The 25,081-nt window shown below is 50.6% G+C and overlaps 1 protein-coding gene across 5 annotated transcripts in view; it reads right to left on the minus strand.

The window, feature by feature from the left end:
- Positions 1 to 25,081, minus strand: part of KLHL29 (kelch like family member 29) — a 311,448-nt gene that overhangs the window by 78,491 nt on the left and 207,876 nt on the right. The gene's annotated exons all lie outside the window — the stretch shown is intronic.

A 25,081-nucleotide genomic window follows, 5' to 3' on the forward strand; every position in this document is an offset into this window, starting at 1 on the left:
CTGTAGTTTCTCTGCTCCACCTTGTCCACCAGACCCTGGAGTGTTTAATGGAGCGACACCCACAGGCCTGACCAGCGTATGGCTGGCCCTCCCACCAGCTCTAATTTTCTGATGGTTTGCTTTTTTCTCTCACACATAATCTCCATGATCTCTAGTCTTTCCCGAATGCTGTTGAAAGCCTTGTTGTATTTATCTCCGAGGAATCCGCCGTGCCCCTGTGCAATTTTCCATTGTCATGGTTCATTTTAATTTCCTCTAAGGCTGTTGGCTACTCTCGTGCTCAGAAATAGCTTGTTCCACTTAATAAAAGCGCTTAAATATGCAGACACGAGAAGTTTCCTTTGCTTGCTCCTAAACAACCCAGTAAATGGAGTGAGTTGCAGGCCCTGCCTCATGCAGTTAGGCTGAGCACACGCCAGGTGGCTTCCCAGGAAGGAGACGCTTGGAATCAAAGGCATAAGGGCAGAAGCAGGATCTGACAGCTTCTGGTGGAGACCCAGCCAGCCTGGGTGCCCACCTCTTCTCCCGAAGTGCTACTCCTCTCCATTATGCGGAGGGCTCTGGCTCCACTGGAAGGTCTGGGTTTGAGGCTTGTTCCACCTCTAACTTGTCTTGTGAGCTCACAAGTCAACTCACTTTTTGGAGACCCTGCTTCTTCATCTATAAAACTGGCATGATAACCCTTCTTCCCAAGACTGATTTCAGAGACTACTGGAAACCCCCTACTTCCAGGGCCAAGCACAGCAGCTGAGACAAAGCAGGGGGCTCAGCAGGTGGCACCTATTATTACTATTAGGGGACCCAAGAAGGCAAGAGGGATGCTGAGCCCCAGGCAGAGTCCCTTTGACATCAGTTTTCTCTGGGCTGCTGGGGCGTGAGGATCCCTCACAGGCTGTGGATTATCAAGAGGACGAAGGGGAGGAGAGCAGGCTGGATCCTGATTCACATGCCAGGATCTGGGAAGCTGGGCTTCCCACAGATGTGGCAGCTAGTCTGAATTGCAGGTCAAGGTCTTAGAGCTGTGTTGGGCTTGTAGACCCAGCCAGCCAGGGGCAGAGTTGCAGGGCACCTTTCTTTGGCTTAAATAACAATTAGGAACCAAGAGACTAGGGTGGCTGCTGGATGGGAATAGGAAGGGAGGCACGAGGCACTGACTTAAAATTCCCGAAGGAATGGCAGCTGAAAGGCATCCATTTTATTGGCTCAGGAAGCCAATTCTTGCCCTGTGGTGCTTGGCATGACACCGAAGCCTCCTGGCCCTATAGAGAAACCCTAAGCTTAGCTCTGGGATGGGGGTGGGGCCAGGCAGAGCAATACAATAGTCTGGGTCATAAGTGCCCCAGAGAGGGACATTCCAGGCAGCCAAGTGCAGCTTACCCTCACGAGAATCACCTCCGGGGGCTATTCTCCCTGGAATCACACCTATAAATACCTCCTAAACAAGCCCTGCCCCGTCCCTCATCTTCGTCCAAGTTCAGCACTGACATCACAACTTACGGTGCTCAGGCAGGGTTAATTTATAGGTTCACTTGAGGTCACATACGTAAGTCAAGAGCAGAGATGGGGGACCCTCCAAACCTAGACCTTGGTCACAGCCAGCCTGCAGCTCTCTCCTTCTGTATCTGCCTCCTTCTGAACAGAAGGCTCCAACCACCCACACCGTCCGTGCTATACAACTCCGCCCCCTGGACAACACCTACGTTTGCATGTGCACACGAGTTTACATACGTGCACAAGTGTCGCACACAGGCACTCGCCTACTTACACAATAAGCCCAGACACATGCATTCCACACTCCCACGCGAACCCACGCCTGGGCAGTGGGAGGCCTCCGGCCCCCAGAGGGCAGGAGACGCCGGCAGACACCCCCTGCCTGCCCCACAGGATCTATTTTCCTTCAACAGCTCTGAAACACACAGTCCCCCATGGACACTTTGAGCTTCCCTCCCCAACACTTTTTCCTAAATCAGCTTCCAATCTGACTCATTTCAGTTTTAAAACAAGAAAACATCAACAAACACGATGGAGGGAAACAGATGGTAACAATTACAGGAGGGAGAAAACAGAGCCGTTCCAACTATAAGGGGCAGGCGAACATATTGCCCTTAGATGGTGCGTCATCCCCCCTCCACCACTGTGTAAATCTGGGTGCAGGGACAGGCCAGTACCGGAGGGGCCGCGCTGGCCTCCGAGCACCACAGGGCAGGCCCACTGGAACCCGGCAACTGCCAGTTCTCCAGGGAGGAAAGGACAGTTGTTCCAGCACATTCCAGGCTAGCTCACTACCTCTGACGCCCTGTCTGAAGTCTGAGATCCGAGTGGGACAGCTCCCCCCTCCCCCCCAGCATGCGGGGCCCACGGTGACAGCAGCAACCTGTCTCACCCAGCAGACTGTGAGCTCCCGAGGGCAGGACGAGGTTTCCCACTGTGTGTGTTGGTTAGAGCTGGGCTGCTGGGTTCAAATGCAAGTCCTGTCACTTACACGTGGGGCGGAGTGGGTCAAGCTGGTGGGCCTCTCCGTGCCCTCCTTTCCTCACCCCTAAAATAGACATAAGTCTAGAACGTACACCATAGGATTATGAGTTAATAAGTACAAAGGCCTTAGAACTCTGCCTAGCACACAGTGGGGCTAGATGTGGATGCCATCTTGTTATTACCCATGCGGATAGCCGACTTCTTGTCTGGCTCTCAGTCAGCATTGGTAGAGGCCTGTCAAGTGGAGGGATGAGGAGGTGGGTCTTAAGCCGGGCATGAAAGATTGGCCTTCCAGGCAGGGGGAGCCACGCACTAAAGTCAAGGCTCAGAGGATAAGCCCTTGTTGGAGTGGCGTGCCTGAGGGTCTGAGAGCAGACAGCCAGGTCCAGGGTCCTGAGCTGCCATTTGCTGTCCTCCATCTCCTGAGACTACCATCCCTGGTGGTTCCAGTAGGACAAGGGCTTGCCCTCCAGCACATCAGACTGGTGGAGAGACAGGAAAGGAAACAGGTGCGACCCAGAGAGATCAAGTGCTGTGACAGAGCGGGGACACCTACCCCAGTCGTGTGGGTCCGGGAGAGCTGCCTGGAGGAGGGGGCTGAGTCCTGAGCAACAGGAGGAGGGGTGTGGGGGTGAAAGGAAGGGTGATGTACTGTTCTGGGCACAGGGAGCCTGATGCCTTTGGAGTCAGAACATCAGAGTGTCCACAGTGAGGGATCTGAGTCCCTGTTCCTTCATTACTGAGTGCCCCAGGCAAGGATTCAATGTCTCTGACTCTCAGTTTCCCCATCTGCATAATGGGAATTATAATCCCCTTCTTCCCTGGCCGAGCGGGCCTCGAAGGAAGGTTGTGTATCAAGAGTGCCTGGCCACTCCTAGCATGCTGCTGTGCTCGCCGCAGGGGCCACCGTGAATCTGCCTGATATTTTCTAATTTTCATTTGCTTTTTCTAGTTTCTTCTTTTTTTTTATTGAAGTATAGTTGACACAATATTATATTAGTTTCAGGTGTACAACATAGTGATTTGACATTTATATACATTACAAGATGATCACCATGACAAGTCTAGGAACCGTCTGTCTCTGTACAGTTATTACAGTGTTATTGCCTGTCTCCCCTGTGCTGTCTGTTACTTCCCCATGACTCATCTACTTTATAACTGGAAGTTTGTACCTCTCAATCCCCTTTACCTATTTCGCCTATCCTCCCACTCCATCCCGCGTGGTGACCACCAGTTTAGTGAATCTGCCTTTTAAACGGGACTTTCTCCCTCGTGTATGCGTCCCGTTCGTTCTTAGCCTCCTTTACACACGCACGCTGTCACGTGGCGTGAGCCCTCCCAGCACACCAGTGACCACAAACGTCCTCACCTGCTGCTGTGGACTGAATGTTTGTGTCCTCCCAGAACTCTTACATTGAAACCCTAGCCCCAAGTGACGGTATTAGGAGGTGGGGCCGTTGGGGAGTGATTGGGTCCCGAAGGTGGGGCCCTCTTGGAAGGGATCAGGGAGAAGACACGAGAGAGTTTCCTTCCTCCCTCGCCTCTGCGCACATGAGGACACAAGGAGACGCGGCAGCTGGCAACCCTGAAGAGGGGTCTCACCGGAACCCGATTGTGCTGGCACTTGATCCCAGCCTTCCAGCCTCCAGAACTGTGAGAAACATATTTCTGTTGTTTCTAAGCCTCCTGGGTTATGGCATTTTGTACGGCAGCCCGAGCTAAGATACACATGCACCCTCCCACGTGTTTGCATCCAGGGTACAAAGAGACACCAGTCGGCACGCACGGATGCCCATATCTCCCCCTTTGCCCCAACACGTGCTTACCCCTGGTTCTCCAGCCCCCAGACTCTGATGAGCCTCTAGCCTCGGGGGATGTGCGGTGCCTGTCCCTATTCCAGGGTCCTGGATACGGCGCGCTGCGTTTAACCACCACAGAGTGACATCATTCTGGGCTCATTTTGAGCGTCAGGCAGAAGCAGGCTGTAGAAGCCCCAGGATGAAGGGGAGGAGGGCATATTTCACCCCCTCCTCGCCCCCTCCCAGAGCCTGTTACTCACAAATGTAGATCAGGCAGCTTGTCTGGTAAGCACTCCCCAAATGGAGAGGGCTGACTCTCTGCTGCTCAGTATTTTGGCAGCTCCTTCTATTTTAAAACATATTAATGCCCCCACTTGTTCTCCTGGGGGGCTCAGCATTTTCAAATGCTTTTCAGTCTGCCCGCTTCCTGGCCTGGAGGAGTCTTTCCTGTTAGTGCCTGGGCCCAGCGTGCTCCTCCCCACACAGATGCTCCAGATGCGGCCTCTCCCAAGCTTCCCAGGAGGGAGGGATGCAGGCTGGGAGTCGGGAGGCCTGGGCTCTGAGCGACCTGGACAGGACCCTTCTCCCAGAGCTCTGGGTTTCATTTGAAGAATGGGCAGTTGGAAAATAGCAGCGTGTCTTAGCCTGGATGATCTTTTCTGTTCACTCCCCTGGGGAGCGCCCCTGGTGCACTGAGGGGGGCCTGAGGCTCTCAGTCAGAGTGCTGGTGCCCCTGCTGCTGCTGCCGCGGGGTGGAAACTGAGAGCTATGCCCTGGGTGCTTCCAAGACCAGTCCCCTTCACAGGCAAACGCTGGTTCTTCTCCACCAGGGCACTGGGGCTCGGAGCACTCTGGTCCTCCTCCAAGGCGGTCCCTGCAGTGGGTCTGTGCCCTGGAGCTGCTGAGCTGAGCACCATTTAAGACAACATCCCACCAGCTCCCTGGATGCTGGTCCCACGATGGTGACCCGGAGTCTCATGCAGTTTGCCCACGTGGTGGTTCTCAGCACACGTGGCATATGTTGGCCTCTACACAGCCATCTCTGTGGGCTTGGCCTCTCTCTTTAAGTGTTGGTATTTCTCAGGGCTCTACCATTGTTCTTCTCATGACTTCCTCCCCTATACCTGGATGGGATCCTGCTCATGCTTCTGGACTTACTGTCTGATGGCTAAATCTTTGCCACTTTTAAATTCCTGACCCCACATTCTTAAATGCCTTCTGGACATCTCCAGTAGCATGTTCCACCTGCACCTCAAACCCAGTGTGTCCTCCACCGGATTCCCAACCTCCTCCTCCCCAGCCCGGATCTGCTCCCTCCGTGTACGCTCGGTCCCGGAGCTGGCCCACCACGCCCTGTTACCAAGGGGGACAGGGAGTCAGCTCTAACAGCCCACTCATCCCCACACATCAGCTTTGCTGACGCTCTCTCCATATTCCTCTAGCAGCCCTGACCACTCTGCCCACTTCCATCCGCCTTCTGCCTGGCCTCCCTCTCACCTGTGGGGTCCACCCTATTCTGATCTCCGTGTTGCAGCCGAGTAGTTTTCTAAAATGTAAATAGGACCACATCACTCTTCCTTCTAAAACCCTCCAGTCCCATCATCTAAAGGGTCGAGTCCAAACTCCCTGATGTGGTTCCCAAAGCCACCTGGCCTCTGGGTGCCATTGCTCACCATCCCACCTGGCACTTCATTCTCCCCAGTATTCCCTCCCAGGCTGCCACTTCTTATCTCCATGGCTTGGCCCAAGCCTTCCCCTCCGCACGTCCACTGGGCTCTCCTTCACCAAGGCTCACTCCATCTTATCCTTGAAGACTCAGCTCGGGTACCATCTCCTCCGAGAAGCCTTCCCTCAACAGCCCCCGGCCCCGGCAGGGCCACATGCATTGCCTCTGGTTTTCCAACACACCCCACAGAGATGGAGCCCCGTGTGTGCTACTGGATTGTAATTCCTGTTTGCTCCTCTGTCCCCCACTAGACCATGAGTGCCTTGAAGCGAGACCGTGCCTTATCTCCAGGATTGGGTCCGCGTGTAGTTGGGGCTGAGTGAAAGTCTGAGGCCTGAATTAAGCCTTAATAGGGAAGCTTCTCCGTGATGCTCTGGGAGGGTGGGGCAGGGCGCTCTGCACTTAACGCAGTTGCTGGCTTCATCGAGGCACCAGACACGCCTCCAACCCCCTCTTCCTGCTCCAATTCCAGGGTGAAGCGAGTTTTGAGTCCTTTCTAATCAAGCTGTCAATAGGGAGCCCTGACACGAGGCACTGACTTTTCGCCAAAGGGGAGGCGGCTTCCCCTCTGCGTTCTGCGTCCTGGCGGTCGGTTCATATTTTTAGACCGCAGTCTCTTCTGTCGTCACAGACCATGGCCCGCTTCTGGGCCACTGGGACCTGGTTTTCTAAAATCAGTGTCAGGGCTCCTGTCACAGGGCGGCTCAGACTTCAAGAGGGGCCACAGCCGAGGCCTGCGTGAGTGGACCTAATTCCGTAATCCATTTCTCCCCATCCCCCAGTCATTTTGAGGCCGCAGACCCCTCTGAGAGCACCCACCGCACTCAAAACATCCCATTGGTCCAGGCCAGGACCAGGCACTTACACATAGGCGAAGTGGGCCCTGGCTCCCGGGCAGCCCTGGAGAGGCCCCCAGGTGTCACATGTTAGGCTCAGAGCCTCACCTGCCGCGGGGACAATCACAGACCTGGGTATTGTAAAGCATTTCATGCACATTTTCCTTTGCCTTCCGGCAGGGGGTTAGCAGAGGGGCAGTCCGCAAGTCTGGGGACCAAGGAGCAGGGGCTCTGGCTGGAATCTGCCCCCTGCAATCGAGAGGCTGTCCTCCCCTGGCCGAGGAGCTGCAGCTGCTGGATGTGTGTCTGCCCGCTCCGTCTCCCAGCAGCCACAAGTTAGGTCCAGGAACAGGGAGCAGGCAAGAGGCTAGAAAGCAGAGACCCATGGACAGCAGGTGTGGCCGAACTACCGTATCTATGTGGTTGTGTGGTGCTTATGTGCCCTGGCAAATGTTCACGTCCACCTGGAGGGTGCCTGTGATGGTTAATTTTCCCTGTCAACTTGGCTGGGCCATGGTGCCCAGATATGTGGTCGTACATTATTCTGGATGTTTCAGGGAGGGTGTTTCGGGTGAGATTAACATTTAAATCGGTGGACTTTGAATAAGCAGATGGCCCTCCCTAATGTGGGTGGGCTTCATCTGATCAGTTGAAGGCCTAAATAGAACAAAACACCGACCCTCTCTGAGCGAGAGGGAATTCTGCTAGCAGACGGCATTTGGCCTTGAACTACGACTCTTCCCTGGGTCTCCAGCCTGATGGCCCACGCTGCAGATTTTGGACTTGCTGGCCTTCATAATCACACGAGCCAGTTCCTTAAAGTAAATACTCTCTCTCTCTATACATCCTATTGGTTCTGTTTCTCTGGAGAACTCTGACTAATAAAGCTCCTTTATCGAAATTGCACCTTTATTGCATAAGGACTAGTGGGCACCCTGGGAGGGAGAGCCACCACTCGTATGGGGTACGTGCTGCATGTCCAGTGAAAGCCTGGGCATGCCCTGGCCTGAGGGGTCCCAGGTCCCGGTGGGAGGGCCCGTGATGTTCTTATAGCGAAGAATCACTGCCCCATCCCAGGCTGTGACTTCCCGAGGTGGGCAGCCTAGCAGGTCCCCCAAACTTTCAAGAACTGCAAACCTGGTCATGCGACTCCTGCTTCGACCTCCTCAGGGGCTCGCCACTGTCCTCAGGACAAAGCTCGAGCCCTGCCCTGCAGCCCACGAGTCCCTCCAGGACCAGGCCCCCATCTGGTCTCCAGCCTCATGCCTCACCACGCTCCTCACACACTCTTGCACCCTCCTCCTCCGTCCCCACCTGTTCTTTTCCTGTCTCTCTGCCTTTGTATTTACAGCCCTCCCGGGAGTGCTCTGCCACCACCTCTTTGCCTGCCTAACTGGAACTTAAACTCCAGCACAGGCGTTACCTCCTCCAGGAAGCCTTCCCTGACCACTCTCTGTGCCCAAGTCTGGGCTGTATCTTCCTTCTCTGGGCTGGGATGGGGCTCGGGGCTGATTTTGATCTTGGGACTCCTTACAGGGTAATTGTCTGCTTCCTCCTGCAGGCTGTGAGTTCCTGGAGGGCCTGGGCTGGGACATAGTCGGCATGATAAGTGTTGAATAAATGAATGAGAGTACAAATGAAATAGTCACTTCATACAGCTTCTTGGGTTTTCCCCAAGAAATGCTTTAAAACTCTCCAGTGGGTCACTCAGACTCATTTTGCACCATTTTCATAGACGGGATGCTGTTATTTGCTGAGACCCTAAAGTCATGTGTTGTCTTGTGGGTTTTGATATATCTGGTGAAAAGTGCTGATGATCTAAATAGGAAAATGATAAAATTTTATTGAGCATTAACTCTATTATAAAGCACAGAGCTAAATTCTTTACTACATAATCTACTCCTCATAACAAGGTTCACAGGTGAGCCTCAGAGAGGTTTCTTAACCTGCTCAAAGTTACACAGCTGACAAAGTGAGACATGAAGCTGGATCTCATTAGGAAACCTGTGTGCTTAACTGCTGGACCAGAAAGCCTAGGATTACTTTTATTTTTGATAACAGTGCCTAGGTGGGCTATAGAATCTGTACCAACTGGAGCCCCCACCCCATGTGGACTCCGTAAGCGAACCCCCCAGACCACAGCTGCCCGTTGGTGTGGATGCCAGATGCTACTCAGCCTCTGAGGCAGGAATCTCAGCTCCTCTCAGTTCCCAGTCTTGGGTCTGTGCCCTGTGGCCCCTCCCTGCCCCTCCCACCAGCTCCAGGGTCCATTGCCTGGGCAAAAACAGAGGCTGAGCTGGTAAAAAGGGGTCAGGACCTCTGGTGGCTGAGGGCCACCTGGAGAGATGCAGTTTGCAAGGGCCAGGACAGCTGCCAGAGGCGGCCAGAGGGTTTTCTGTTTTTCTACCAAAGCAGTCCTGAGGGTGTGGGGGGGACTCTTGCATGGATGGGGTTTCAATCCCAGTGAAAGGGTGTCTACAGCACTCAGATCCTGTTTGGTTTTACTTCCAGGAGCTCAGGGGGACCCCGAGGCCAGGCCCGCCACGGGAAGCCCAGCCAGGCTGGCAGTGGGGGGCTTGGAGTCCTGGGTCTCCAAAGGACCTCTGCCTGGGTCCTTCGCTTTTCCAACGGGCACTCTGGGTGGGAGGAGCCCGTGGGTGCCAGGTGAGAGAGGCCAGGGCTATGCCCTTGCCCTCCTCGGCATGCCGCCCTCTCCTCATTTCCATTCAAGCAGTTCACAGCCTCTGATTTTCTCAGCAGAGAGGTGTGGCCAGAGAGCCACTGGCCTCATTCTGAACACTTTGGGGATTCAGGGACCCTTTTTTCTCATAGAGGACACAGTGGATCTGGTCAGGTTATGGATTCAGGAAAGATTTTAATATTTCAGTCCCTGCCTTATTAATGCCACCTGTACTAGTCAGGGTTCCCCAGAGAAACAGAAGCAATAGAAGACATGTATACGTACAGAGGAAAGACTCATTGTAAGGAATGGGCTCATGCGATCATGGAAGCTGAGAAGTCCCAAGGTCTGCAGTCGGCAAGCTGGAGACCCAAGAGAACCAATGGTGTACATTTTAGTCCAAAAGCTGGCAGACTCGAAGGCCAAGAAGGGCTGATGTTTTAGTCTGAGTCTGAAGGCAAGACGAAATCAATGTCCCAGCTCAACTGGTCAGGCAGGAGGAGTTCCCTATCATCCGTGGGAGAGTCAGTCTTTCTGTGGTATTTAGAGCTTCAACTGATTAGACAAGGCCCACCTACATTAGGGAGGGTAATCTGCTTTACTCATTTCACGGATTCAAATGTTATTCTCATAGACCACCCAGAATAATATTTGGCCAAATATCTTGGCCCCTCATTGGCCCAGTCAAGTTGACACATAAAATTAACCATCACAACATGCACTACAACTTCCACAATTGTATCACCTCTTATTGCTATTTTTATATGAATCTGTCCTCTGGGTAGGGAGAGTCTGGGCAGGAAAAAAAAAAAAGCCAGAACAACAGGAATTCTAAGCAGGCCTTGAGAATTCCTTCCATGATGACGGAATTTTCCTCTGGCTCTCCCTTCTCAGCAAACGCTGCCCGCTCCCAGGAGAGGTGGGAAGTCTGCCTTTTCTCCACCCCCAGCAAATGAAAGAAACAATGTCGCACTCCGACCACATGTGCTCCCACGTCTCAGGATTTGCTCCACCTAGCTGGCCTCCTAACTATTCAGACTATAACGGGCAGTGTCTTCTGTGCTGCCAACACCCTTGGGTACCTCTGCTGGCCTGGCCTTCCCAAGCTGCTGCTTTATGCATTACCCACAACATCAAAAATGTTCCACTGGCGGTTTCAAGATTCCTAAAAAATAGATTCAAAACATCTTTAATACTCTCTGAAGAAGCAATGTATCACAGGAAAAGCTGTAACCTTTAGTATTGCTGATATTATCCAGACTGAGGGCTGATTAGGAAGGTAATCGCAGCCAATTCTTATTCTGTGTGGCTGCTGCTGGAGGTGCCTTGTAGTCCGTGCACCCACTGTTCGTACTCCCAAGAAAGGACGCTGCTGAATTTCCAAGTGTCTGCCTAATGCCCTTTTATGTAACCAGAAAAAGAGACACAGCACTTGAAGGCGATATTTTCCAAGAAACAGCCTCCCCCTATTAATACAACATCCCTGAAAATAATCCTGACCGTTTCTACAGCAATAATGAGTCCTGCACGGAATGCATTTTCCTTCCTTTTTTTCCCATCACAGAGCCGTGAGCACGGAGCTGCGGCTGAGTCTGGCCAAGGCCAGTTGGACAGAGGGAACACTAAACGAATTGTTATGTATGCGAGCTTCACAATGACCAAAAGCTAGCCAGAGACTCTCTTCCCCCAAAAGGACGGGGACAGGTGTGGGGTGGGCGTCAGGTTCACAGAGGCCTCTGGACCGAGTGGCTCCGCGAGGGTCCACGGCACGTGGAGCTGCCTTGCCCGAGAAGGATGCAGCCGGGAAATTAGATACGTGAATTTTCCAGGTTGTTTACCTTCGTTTCTTTCTGAAGGTTAATGTTATGGGCGATCAAAGCGAGCTGAGAGGAGGAGACGAAGGCAGAAAAATGGAAGCCCTTCAGACCAGTGAAAGGTTTCGTTTACCTTTGGTAAATAAAAGTGTGTTCATATTTTCACAAGGATATTTCTATTTCACCAGCTTACAGTTCAAACTGGGCTAGGCAAACACACTGCCATGGGCTAATCCAGGGAGGAAGCTCAGAAATGGGAAACAGAAACCAAATGTAGGATCCCCCCGTGGTCCTCCCTTAGCACTGGGAGTCAGAGCAGCTTCTGGCTGTAGCTGGTGCCCAGGGAAGCTCCAGGCTAGCCTTCCGGGCTGCCTGTCCTGGTCTGGGGGGTCCTCCATTGTGAGCGACCCTGGGAACAGCACCAGAGCCGCCCACACTCGGTGCAAACCACGGAACCCTGTCTCACGCGCTCTGTGTCCTTGGACAGGTCACTGGACTTCTCTGAACCTGTTTCCTGATCTGTAAAAAGGGGACAGTGTCAATCTTACAGTTCACGGGGTGGGCAAGAATGATGGATGTTAGATCCACAGCCCAGGGCCTGGCCCGGATTTGACCTCTTCAAAATGATAGCTGCTATTATTCTCATTATTCCAGAAAATGTCTTTGTGAATTGTTTGCTGGGTGATTGAAACTATGTTTCTTTTTAATAAAATCTTGATTTACAAAAGGCCTGAAGGCACCTCAATTTTCTTTATTCAGCGGAATAGGGAGTGTCGTGAGGACAATATTTAGAAAGTTGGCAGATCTTTCACTCTTAACTTTCATTGCCATATTTTGTTTCTCGTCCTTTCATCTTTCGCTCTTTCCTTCAGCTTAAGAAAGGTTGGTTTAGGTAAAATGAGAGTTACGAGGCCTCCACACCCTCCATAGCCTTCCGGTCACAGAACTGAAGAATGCAACGAACACAGGCTGGGTGTGAGCTTTCCGTGGGGCTCAATGGAAGAATAGGAGTTGCGTCAGAAAAGAAAGGCTGACTGCTCCCTGGGGCTCCCTGGGGCAGAGGGTCAGCGGGGGAGCTGCAGTGGGACTGCAGGGGGGTGTAGCCTCGTGGACATGCTGCCACTGGGGGCGTGGCAGGAGCAGGCCTGGCTCAGTGGACAGGAGCAGAGAGGGCCACACTCCCTGCTGGAACCCACAGGCCCAGGGAGGTCATTCACATGAGCCTTGAGGGGACTGACCCTGGGATCCCTCATGGGGAGGAATGGAGGTCACCAGAGGCCACTGTGAGCTTGGTTCCCAAAAGAGAAGCAGAGGTGGGAACGTTTGCTGACGGGACAGAAACGAGCAGTGGCTTATGCTGAACAAGGGGGACGGTGACATTGTTCTGCTAAGGGCCAGTGCAGCCGAACGAGACTGATGTGGCCACTTCATTTTAATCCAAAACCCTCAGTGCCAGCCGCGTCCACGCAGTGACCCCGACGGGTGTGTAATCATCCGGCTGCACATGCGGAGTGTGCCAGTGCCTGTGGGTGTGAAGCCACCTAGACTGGAATAATGGGTTTTCTCTGAGGATCTGGGGAGCCGGGGCAGGAAGCTCAAATGAGGTGCAGCGTCAGCAACGTTCCTTCTTGCCTGGTGTATTGTACAGAAGCTTGGCGGCTGCCCCGGGGCACACGCCTGCCCGCTGTTAGATGAAGCCTGGTTCCACAGAGCCTGGGACCTCCTCCCTGGCACCATGCCCATTCCAACAAGGTAACTTTCAGAGCAGAAGGCAGTAGAGAAAGGCCCCTGGGCACATGGACTCCTGGCCTTGGGCCATGGATGTGGCCTTCTCTGAGAGTGCATTGACCTCAGCTCTGCCAGCTCCTGACGGCTCCAAGATCAAAGGCAGGGTTAGGGGAAGGTGTAGGCGTCTTCCCCAAGCACCGACCATCAGGATGCTGAAACATTAGCTGCAAACATGAAGCACCAAGAAAAATACTTGGACTTTTCTGCTAATTTTATTAAGGCATAACAGGATTTCAAACCACGCTCGATTTTGAATAAAGCCACCCAATGTCAGAGATGCTACGCAAAGTTCACAGGCGTGGAAGAGCCAGGATTGATGTTCCGGCGGCCACCTGTACCCAGAGTGGTTTCCAAAGCACCAGATACCCCTCTCCACTCGGTGCCCTGGGCTGTGGCGAAAGGAGCATGCCCTGGGGGTCAGGAGACCTCGGTGGGCATGCCTCCAGCAGCTTCCCCCGAGGACCCCGACTGATTATGTTTCTGAGTCTTGGTCTTTCCAACTATAAAATGGGATAATAATACCAGCCTCATTTCAGTCATTGATTCACCAAATATTTATTAAGATCCTGCCACAGGCCAGCACTATTCTAGGTAGCTGGGAAATAAAAATGGAAAACAAACAAACAAAGGCTGACAAGGACCCCATCCCATCCTCATTGTCTAGTGGGGTTGAGAGACAGAAATAAAGCAAGACGACTTGATGTACAATGAGCTGTCGGGTGGTGATGAGTGCTCTCAAGAAAAACGAAGCAGGCTCTGGCTTTCAGAGTAATGGACACAGTGCTGCATGTGCTCAGTTTTGCCCCTCCAGGTCCACTCCCCGTTCTCTACCCTGCTCTGTGGCCTGGGAGGGTGACCTCTGAGGAGGGCATCCCTGGGCTCCCCTGCCCTCTGACTCCCGGGTGCGTCCGGCCAGTGGAAGCCTCCGCAGGAGGTGGGAGGGCGGGCAGAGGTATTTACCCTGGCTTACTCCTTTGGGCTGAGGTTGGCTGCCTGTCTCCACTGCAGGCCACAGCTCCCAGCATAGCCCCCTCCTACCGCTACGGCTCTCCCTCTGGGTTCTGATAACCACATTCTCCTCCCTTGCCTCTTCAGGCCAAAGGTGGTACTGGCTTCCTGCTGTTGCTTGCCCTGGGGTGCTTCATCATCCCTAATCAGAAGCATGCCTCTGTGAGCAGACCCTTCATAAGCAGCCTCCGATTGGCCCCTTTGCATGTGCCATCTGTTTCTTGCCAAGACCCTGTTAAGAGAGGGAGCAACTTCAGATAGGGTGGTCAGGGGAGGCCTTCCTGATGAATTGCCATTTGGGCTGAGCACTGGGCCTTCCTTTGCAGACACTTGGACTCAGGACAGTGTTCAAGTGCTGGGTGCATCGCCAACATGTGAGAAGGACAGTAAGGAAGCCAAGGAGGCTAAGGCACAATGAGGAAGACTAGGGTGATAGATGAAAGCAGAAGAGTAGTCAGGGATCAAATCTTGTAGTCAAGGAAAGGACTCTGGATTGTTTTCTGAGTGGGATAGGGAACCACTGGAAGGTTTTGAACAGGATAATGACATGATGAGATTTATATTTTAAAAGAATCACTCTGGCTGCTGTGTGGAGAAGTGACTGTGAGTGGAAAGCGTGGAATCAGGAAAACCAGTTAGGCGGCAATACAAATATCCTAGCTAGAGAGAAGGTGGCATGGACAAGATGGCAGCCTCGACAAGATGGTGGGCTGGACAAGATGGCGGCGTGGACAAAATGGCAGCAGTGGAGGAGGTAAGAAGTAGTTGGATTTTGGATCTGTATTGAAAGTAGAAGCAATTAGATTTCCTGGGATGTGAGAGTTCACAATGACTCTATAGTTTCTGGCTTGAGAATCAGGGACGGAGAGTTCTTGTGAGGCACAGATAGAGGAATGTCAGTGAGCACATTGTGAGCTATAAAATGCTGGCCAGTGCTAACAGATTGAAATGAAAGTGTTCAACACTGGGGCTAGAACCTCTCTTAACCTCAGAATCCTGAACACTTCTCTTCTTCCTTGGGAGGAAGACTCTGCCGTGGGAGATGGGAACAGAGGCCACCAGAGAGCCTCAGGCTGGTTAGAAAGACAGAGGGCAGTAGGATACCTTGAATGACATGTGAGAAACTGAGCAGTGTGGACCACACATCCCCAACGACTAGAGCTGGTAGAGGAGGCCCCATGGGGAGGGGGAATCTGAGCTGGGCCTGGAGGGCTGGATGGAGAAAGGAGAGGGGGCTTCTCCTCTTGCCTTCCCTGGACTGGAGGCTGACTGGACTCTTGTCCCCTTGGCATGACCAGGGTGATGGCAAGACTTGGAGAGGAGGATTAGGCCAGGTGCCTGAGTCTGCCCTGGGAAGGGCTATAGAGCTGCCACCGGGGGCAGAAGGTGGTATTGTCCAGGGGCAACTGGAAGTGCCTGTGGGAAGCTCTGAGGGTCCCTGACTTGTTCTCTCGGTGGGAGGAAGAGTGGTGACCACTGGAGGTGGCTGCTCTGGAAGCTGGGCCACCAGTAGAAACTAGTTTTAGTTCAAATGGAGGAGAAAGTGAGCATCTGTGAGGAGGCTGAGTTTACGAAGAGTAAAAGTCCCAGAAACAGTTTTCTCATCTGTCAAATGGGATAATAATGCCTACCTCCAGGCCCGTGAGGACGAGAGAAGCACCTGCCATCCTGACGCACTGCAGATGTGCATTGTGTGTTCCATAAACACCAGGTTTAGTGCCTTCCCTAAAAAGGTGGCTGAACGAGACATGGAGGAAGGGCTGAGCTGTGAAAGGGGGTGCAAGATTCAGAGGTGATGGGAGATTGGGGGCTAAGCAGACGTGGATAGAAGTAACCTGATGTTTTGAGTGGAATTTTGGAGGAAACTTGCTTTGATGGAGGCAGAGCTGGCCTGAGTCTGTAAGGAGCAGCGGGCCCTGATTCCTGTCAGCGATGTCCAGGGCCCAGGCACCACTCACTTGTGGGGAACGGTACAGCCCACGTCTTCTCTCCCCCTGGTTCACTCCGCTGCAGCCATATGGGCTCCTTGCTGTTTCATGAACAGACCAGCCTGCTGTGTTTTCCCCTTAGGTATCTGTGTCACTTACTCTCCTAGCTCCTTCAGGTCTCTGCTCGAGTGTCACCCTCAATGAGGTCTTTCCTGACCCTATTATTTAAAATTGCACACCCAACACTCCTTATTTATTTTTCTCCGTTGCAGTTATAAATATTACGTCTATGATCCAAAAGAAAGTGTATTGTCTAGTTTTGAGTACAATATTCCATATCTGTCCATTAAGTCCTGTTTCATAATTGCATTCTCGAATCTTCTATACCCTTACTTTCTTTTTGCTTTTTTTTTTTTTTTGGTCTGCTTGTTCTGTCTGTTAGAGAATGTGTTAAAAATCTCCCACTGTGGTTGGGAATTTTTTCTGTTTTTTTCCTTGTAGTTCTATCAATTTTTGCTTTATACATTTTGAGACTGTGTTCTTAGGTGCATGCAACTACTATATCTTCCTGGGGAACTGAGTTTAAAAAAAAATTATGAGATGTCCTTTAACTCTAGTACTGCTTTTTGTCTTAAACTCTACTTAGTCTGATACTGAGGTAGCTACACTGCTTTTTGCATGGTATATCTTTTTTTCCTCACCTTTTTACTTTCAATCTTTCTGTATCTTTTATCCTCTTATGTTTTTTTAATAAACAATATATAGTCGAAATTTCCGAATTCAATTTGAAAGCTTTATCTTTTAGTTGAAACATATATGTTTGATGTAATTATGATGTATTTAGGTTTAAACTTATCATTTTGCTAAATGCTTTGTATTGGTCTCCCTTGTTCTACATTCTCCTTTTTCTTTTTTCCTTCACTTCCTTTTGGACTAAATATTTTGCATTATTTCATTGTAATATCCATAGTTGTTACAACCTGCATCCTTGACTCACTGAAGTCTAATATTAATTGATAGTTATACTCTCTTCCTTGTTAGCTCAAGGGGCTTAAAACTATTTAACTCCATTACGCCCCCACCTCATTTCTATGCCATTTTTGCATCTATTTTCGTTCTCTCTATTAAGCTCCAGGTGAGAGTATTTTTTATTGTTTTATAAGCCAATATTTATTTAGATTTTTACATTTTTTTGTTGCTTTTCATTCCTTCCTGAAACTCCAAGCTTTCATCTTGAATTAATTTCCTTCTGCCTGAAGAGCATACTTCAGTATTTCTTTTAGTGTGGGTTTTTTGGTGACAAATTATCTCAGCTTTTGTTTGTCTGAGATAGCATATTTTTTTAATCTCACCTTTGTTCTCGAAGGGTAATTTCACTGGGTATACAATTCTAAGCCGGCAGTTTCTTTCAGCACTTTAAAGACATTCCATTGTCTTTTGGCTTCCAGTGTTCCTGTTGAGAAGTCAGTTATATGTTTAATTATTGTACCTTTGAAAGTAATCTTTTTTCCCTGCTTTTTGGATTTTTCTTTGCCTTTACTTTTCAGCAGTTTTGTTATGAGTGCCTCAGTGTGGATTTCTTTTTATTTATCCTGTTTGGAGTTTATAGTGCTTCTTGAATCCGTGACTTGCTGTCTCCTAACAGTTGAGGAATGTTGTCACCCATTATCTCTTGAAATATCACTTCTGACCCATTTTCTCTCTCCCTTCTCTCTGGAATTCCAGTCATACATATGTTAGAACTTTTCACTCTAACTCCAATGTCTCTTACCTTCTTTTTTTGATATTTTTTTCTCTGTCTCTCTGTACTTAATGTTGAATATTTTTTCTAACTAATCTTTTAGTTCATAATTCTCTTTTTGGTTGTATCTGTTAAACTCATTATTGAGTTCTTAATTTTGGGTATTATTTACATTTGGTTCTTTTAAAAAAATGCACAGTTTCTGGTTCTCTGCCAAAACCCCCAATTTTGTCTTTTAATGCTGTGATCATAATAAAGTATAGTTAGTTCAAAGTTTGTGTCTGGTAACTCCAATGTATCGGGAGCCCCCGTGGGTCTCTGTTTCTATTGTCTATTTTTTTTTTGTTTCTACTGATGTTTGTTCATGTTATCTCCTTGTGTCTTGTTATTTTTTAATTGAGTGCTAGATCCTGTCTTTGTGCATTAGTTTTCAAAAAAGTTTGAGGCCTAGGATGAGGTTATCTTCCTTCCAAGATTATTTGTTTGCTCCTGCCGGGCACTTGGGTGCACTAGCCATCTGAGATCACCTTAATTATATTTAAAGAATTCAGATGATTTGAAGCTGACAGGGCCCAGGGTCCAGCCCTTCAGAGTCCCAACCAAAAGCAAGTGGAGGAGTCCCTGGTCTCCAATGGGCCCTGGGCAGACTCTGGACTTCAATCTTGGTCCTCTAATCCCACAAGATTGTCACAGGTCTTGCTCAGCTCTCAGCTTCAGAACTGGCAAACAGTCCTAAGGGAAAACTGGCCCAAGACACTAGGCTTATCCCCATGGGCCTCTGTCCTTCCCAGACCCTGATCTGGTCATTCCTCACTATCTTGTTAACTCTCCAAGGACTTCAAGACAATAGTCAGTACTGGTTACCTGCTATTCTAGTTGTGTTCAGCAGGGTGGTCAGAATTTCCTAGTTGACGTTTTGAACATGGAACTCACTAGCACTTATTACCATCAAACCTATTCTATATTTTTGTTACTTATTTGCTTACTGTCTTTCCATTCCCTAGAAGGTAAGCTCCACGTGAGCAGTAAGTTTTGTCTGCTTTGTTTACTGCTTTACCCAGAGCACTTGAGCCTGCGTATGGCATAGATTAGGTGCTACACACAGAGGTGGTGAATGAATGTGTGAATCTATTATCTGACTTTATAGCCTCAAAGATTTACCCACCAAGCAGGGATTTGCATTTCTATTTTTGTCGAAGCAGATGAGGTCTAGAAAGTAAGGTGACTGGGGCTAGGTTTCTGCAGTGAGTTGAGACAGAGTCAGGACCCAGGGCTACTTTCCTCTCCTGGAACCAAGGACAAGTCTGGAGTGGTGACAAGGTGACAACTGATGAAAGTGAGACTTTCAGGATCAGACCCCACGCAAGTCTCACAGGACAAATGCAAACAGAAGGCCTTAGGGGAAGCAGGGAATTGAAGCGATGGCCATATTTTTAACTTGCCATTCCATGCAACTCATTCTGTGCCACAACTCCAAAAGCACCAATTTATGAACTTTATTCCAGCCAGAAAATGTCCATAAAACTGCTCAGAGAGTAGCAGATTCTCCACAAAAGTTCACTCAGGTGATGACAAGCTATGGAGACGGGAAATCCATTGGTTTTCCAAGCCACACCAGAACAAATACAGCGATTGGGTGCTGGGAGGGCAGTGAGTCAGGTTCAGAGTGTAGGCCAGGGAATGGGCCTAGCAGGCTCAGTGAGTGCAGAGTGAGGAGCTACCCCCACCCCCATGCCACGCTGACCCCTGGCCACTAACACCCAGCTGAAGAGCTTGTGTTTCCAAGCGTCGGGAGAATAGGCTGTGTAGGAAGGGTGAAGGCCAACCAGGGGATGAGGGCTCTCCGCTGCTTCTGGCACCATGTAAGCCCCGAGGGACTGTCTGTATTTGTCATGCCAACACTCATCTGCTCAGCCCACCCTTCCTACCTGAGCGGCAGACCTGCCAACTCCGAGTCACTGGACGTAGTAGTCGGAACCGTGATCTCTGAAATCAAACAGGGATCGGGGTTCAGATCCAAACAGGAGTCTGGCTCACATTTGCCACTTAGATCAAAGGCATGGTCTTGGGCCAATTATTTAACTTCTTTGTGTCTCAGTTTCCTCACCTACAACATGGGGATAATAAACACCACCTCATAGGTTTTGTTTAAAGGTTATACCAAATAAACGCAAAAAGCACTTACTACAAGGTCTGGCCCATAGTAGGAGCCCATTAAATACTGTTCTAGTTATTATTATCACCCGTCCTGAATTTCTCTAATGCCCCCACTTCTCTTTTCCTTCCTGCTATGATCAACCTCTAGGCCACCATCATCATGAATTTCTGCATCTGGCGCTGCACTGGTGTCCTTACTTCCCGTCTCATCACCCCCCACACAATGCAGCCTGAGTGAGCATTCTGATGTGCACGCTGATCACTATTCCCACAAACCCTTCAGCGGTCCCCACTGCCCTCAGAATGTGGTCCACACTGACCTCAAGAGCCCAGGTCTGACTGCCACCCTCTCAGTAAAAGGATGGAGCTGCTTCCAGTCCTCCAAAGCACGAGGCTCTTTTTCATCACTGGGTGCCTCCAGGAAACTCTCTCTCCCCTACTGGCCCACTTCCACCTGGAATCTCCAACTCATCCTGTAAGTCTCAGCTTAGACAAAATACCCACAGGGAAAGCTCCCCATAGCTCACAGTACCTACCAGAGCCATTGCTGGCCATGTCACCTCTGCTGTGACAGACATACACTTGTCCGTAACCACCCCTAGACCTCAAGAGGGGGGAGTGTCCTGGTTACCATCGCATCCCCATCATCTAGCACACTGCCTGGCATATACGAGACACTTCATACATATCTGTCAAACGAATGAGTGACTAAATGATTGATAGCAGGGGAACGGGGTAACAGAATCACAGACATAACAGAGCCTTGTGATCCACCTCAACTCCCAGTCTAAGAATTTTCTGGAACCAGCTCTCATATGAACTGCTTCGTAATTATTCTACTCCTGTTCCTAGCACAAGGCTCGCTAAAAACCTGTAAATATTGTGTTTCCTAATTGTATATCTGCACCTTAATCACATAGTAGTTTTATTATTATTGTTATCATTATCATTATTATTAATGGCGACAAATAAAACAGAGCATAAAAGTAGTTCCAGAAAAAAGCAATTGCGTGATTTAGAATTTTTAATTAATATGAGTTGGGGTTTGTACTGAGCGCTCAGTGTGAGCACGGATAATCCTCAATGCCTCCCCCAGTGGGTTTGGTATCTAAATGCTCCATATTGCCATTTACATCCTGAAGGGCCCACAGCACTTAGAAAAGCATCAGTTCTCCAGTTATCTGGTTCCTATCAGCATTGCTTTCTCCAAATGAATGCATTTCAATTAAAGGAAGAATTTACCAGCGTACATATGAGGTGTGTATTTTGTGAATTATAGCTCTAACTTTGAATAAACACAAAACAACAAACATTTTCTGAGCTCCTATGATATTCCGGGCATTGAAGATGAGACAAAGAGGAAGACTGGGCCCCACCTCCAAGGAGACGGCAGGCTTGCTGGGGAAGAGGGATGTACACAAAGCCGAAATGTTCCACTGCCATTCGGGGCAGAAGAAGCGAGACCTCACAGGGCCTATGGGAGTTCCTGGGTCAGACAATAGCTAAAGACAGGTTTAGGAGAAAACAAAATAAAAGACTAAAAATTCACAAGCAGATAATGCCATTTTAGTGTTCACAGACAGTTTTACTCTCTTCTGTATGTGGTAACATCTTACAAATTATTTCTGGGCGTTGTCTTTTTCTCCCTCATCATACCAGGAACAGAGATGGATATTGCTGTCATTCTGTGGACCCTAAAGGTGACATTTTTGGCCAAGTACTGATAACCTCTATGCTGGAGCCTTGCCGCCCCTCCCTCTCCATCCTGGGCCAATCCAAGGGCCCCTAGAAAGAGACGGGTGTGTGAGAATCTAAGCTGACTAAACACATAAATTGGGGAAGGGCAGCTCACACTACAACAGAGGCTTGCCTACGAAAGAAACATGTTCAGGGCCCTGTAAAGAATGAGGTACCAAGTCTATGTGTAATAGGATAGGGTTCGATTTCAGATACTCAATTAAAAATAACCTTTTCATTTGGTCCAAGACTAAAAAACCAAAATGGATCAGTAGTGGTCTCCCACCTCCTTTTCTGCATTCCCCCTGGGCTTCACAATCATTTCACCACCCCACCTCGTCCCTCTCGGTGCCCCCAGCCGGGGGCAGGGGGAACAATCTTCTCTGGGGTCAGAAGGACCCCCTTTCAAGTCCCCTGCCCATCTCCGACTCCCTGTGTGCTCTGGGCAGTTGGCTGGCCCACTCTGGGTCACCATGTCCTATCTGTAGGACACCAGTGGCACTGCCCTAACTACTCCTTGGGCGTCTAATGTACTAGGAAAATGCCTGCCATTGAGCGCGGGCTCAGCAAGTCTCCGGCTCCCTCCTTCCCTCCCTGTCGTGCCCACAAGTGCCTGCTCCCTGGGGGCCCAGCCCGCCTGCAAGGGACTCTCCTCTTCCCCTCTGCTCTGACTCTGGTTTAGCTTTAGGAGAACAACTGATAAAACCAACTCACATCCGGCAGTGAATGGTTTGTTTCCTCAGGAGGTTAAAACTGCTAACGCATTTTATAAGAAAAGGAATTTCATAAAGTGAACTTTAATTGTTAAATTGGTCAGGCTGAACACAAAGTTTGGGCCGATCCCTTAAGATGCTCTCAGGCAGTGCCTAACGTGGTGCCATCTTAGATCTAGTAGCTAAACGGAATTGAAAATCAGCTAATGTAATGGTAATGACGGAGCAAGTCACAGGAAGGGCAGCCTCACAAGGGGACCCTAAACAAATGAGGTCACAGGGACCCCTGTGCCTCATAGCACAGCCTGCAAGGGGAAAAGTCCTCCTAGCCTCCCTGAGCACCTACTGTGTGTAAGGTCCGGTTTTGCACCTACCTGAGTATCTACAGAATGTTCTGGAATCAAATAATCTCTTTTTTCCTTCCTTTCACACACACACACGCACACACACACACACACACAGGTTGGTCCTCAACCCCATATACTCTAACTTGTCCTTCAAGAAAAGGTTTCCCCGTTCCTGAAGATTTGGTAGGATTCCACAGTGCTCAAGTACCTGAGAAGAAGGAGGGTTCTGTATAATGTTTCTGCTTTTATTACAGTTCCCCTTTCTTTCAGGCCCAGAAGTTAGGATATGTGTCAATTTGCATGGGCAGTTTAATCAGTAAGGATTTACATTTTCTAAAAACATGATCAAAACTTACTTTATATCTCAACAAAAACTGAGAGAAGATGGGGGGTGAGGGCTCCCTCTATGTCCTCCAGGGACCATGTTCCTAGAGGGCCTGGTGGGACCCCTTGGGGCTTCCTCCAGCAGTGACACAGTGCAGCATAAAAGTCGCCTGACAAGGAACAGAGCCATGTTGTCCTCCAAGTGATCAAGGATTACTCCAGGTCTTACAGAGGAAGGAGGTCAGGTCAGGTTGGATCAGGCCTGACTCCAGCAGGCAGGGCGGGACCCTCAGCTGCCATCCTGTAGGACTTTCCTGCTTCACCATGAGAGGACCTGGCCCTGGGTTCTGCAAATGGCCGAGAGGACAACTACTTCCAGGCTTTGGCTGCAGCCCTGGGTGAGGGCAGGGAGTATGAGTCAGGATGGGGACCTCAGGCCAACAGCCACCCAAGGGGCAGAGAGGAGGCGGTGCGGGAGAGGAGGGGAAGGAGACAGGTGTTAAGGAAGGGGTCCTCTCTGACTTCAGAGGGGTGGGGTGGAATTTGTGCATGTTCTAAAGTTCTTTCTGTTCTCATGCCCACTCTTGCTCTTCCATCTACAAGATGAACTCAAATCCCAAAATCACTTGGTCTTTCCATTTTGCAGATGGGCACCCAGTGCTCCAGGGGCCTGAGTCTTCAGGGCACATTCAGTGTCAGAATGAGAAGGAAAGCTCTCAGTGTCCACCTCCAGGGCTCCTGCTGCTGCCTGGAAGGGACACTGTCTCCCAGGAAATCTGCCACTTTCATCATTGTCAATTCTTTCCTCCGGTGACACCCACATCCCAATGGGACCACTTATCAGCAGGCCTTGTGACCAGCAGCAACTGCCTCAGTTATGGAGAGGAGAAATGATCTTCCAGCGGTCCAAAGGTCCTGGGCCCAGAAGCCTCAGGTTGGACAGCAACAGGGTCCCTGCTGGGCTGCCCTAGCCCGGGGCAGTGAGGACCAAGCCCACAAGTGGACTGTCCACCAGGCATCCAGGCCTGAGCTGTGAAATGGACTTTACAGTGCTGTGGCCAGCTCATTACGAATCCAGGCACCTCCTGGCACAGACGCCAGGAGGACACGACATGGAAATGATGTTGGGTGACTGGGGGAGCCCCACAAGGCCCGTTCCTGCACTGAGCCCCACAATGAGCTGAGTGCAGACTCCCTGTCCCTCTGGACGCTGGATACAGCTGCATCAGGGCCTCTGATAATGAGTCCACCTGGGCTCCACGGTCAGGGAGCTGTTCCCAAGGCTGGGCACATGTTAGGGCTGGGGAGGGGAGTGCAGAGTGGACTCAAATGTGTCCATAGGGCCTTCCTGGACTCCAGCACTAGAGAGAAGGCATGCACCCCTGTCCTCACCTCCTCCAGCTCCCTCTACCAGAAAACCAACCAGGGGAGAGTCTTCTTCCAAATATCCCAGGGCCTTTCAAGAGGCCTGGGCCTCAGAACCCGCCGGTACAATGAGGGGCTGGGTGGGAGACCTCGAGGTGCCTTCAGCCATGGAATCCCAGATGTTTGTCCTGAGACACAGAGCTCAGGACCAGCAGAGGTCTCCCAAGACTCCAAGGGCCCAGTGCCAGGCTAACTTCTTCAGGGCACACACTCTGTCCTGACCCCTCCTTCTCAGCCTCAAGGCCCGGCCCAGCGAACTCCAGCGAACTCCTCCATGGCTGGTTGGAGCTGGGGGTCTGGCCATTCCTGAGGGATGAATAGGGCTTGTGGGTTCAGGCCCACCTCTGGCTACCTTTCCTGACCCAAATCGCCCCCAGGCGTGTAGAGCAGAGCAGCAGGCACCGGAACACCCTCAGGCTGGGTACTCTCCATTGTGCCAGGTCCTGAGAATTCCCCCCAACTTCACCTCTGACCTTGGACCTGCTTTCCTAATCCCTCATTTGCCCTGGGGGTCGGGGGGGTGGGTTGGTGAGTCACTGCCTGATCTTGACCTACCCTACAGAGAGGCACTTCCTCACCTGTG

The sequence above is a fragment of the Equus asinus genome, chromosome 6 (genome assembly GCF_041296235.1).
Source record: "Equus asinus isolate D_3611 breed Donkey chromosome 6, EquAss-T2T_v2, whole genome shotgun sequence".
In the NCBI taxonomy this organism is placed as follows: Eukaryota; Metazoa; Chordata; class Mammalia; order Perissodactyla; family Equidae; genus Equus; species Equus asinus.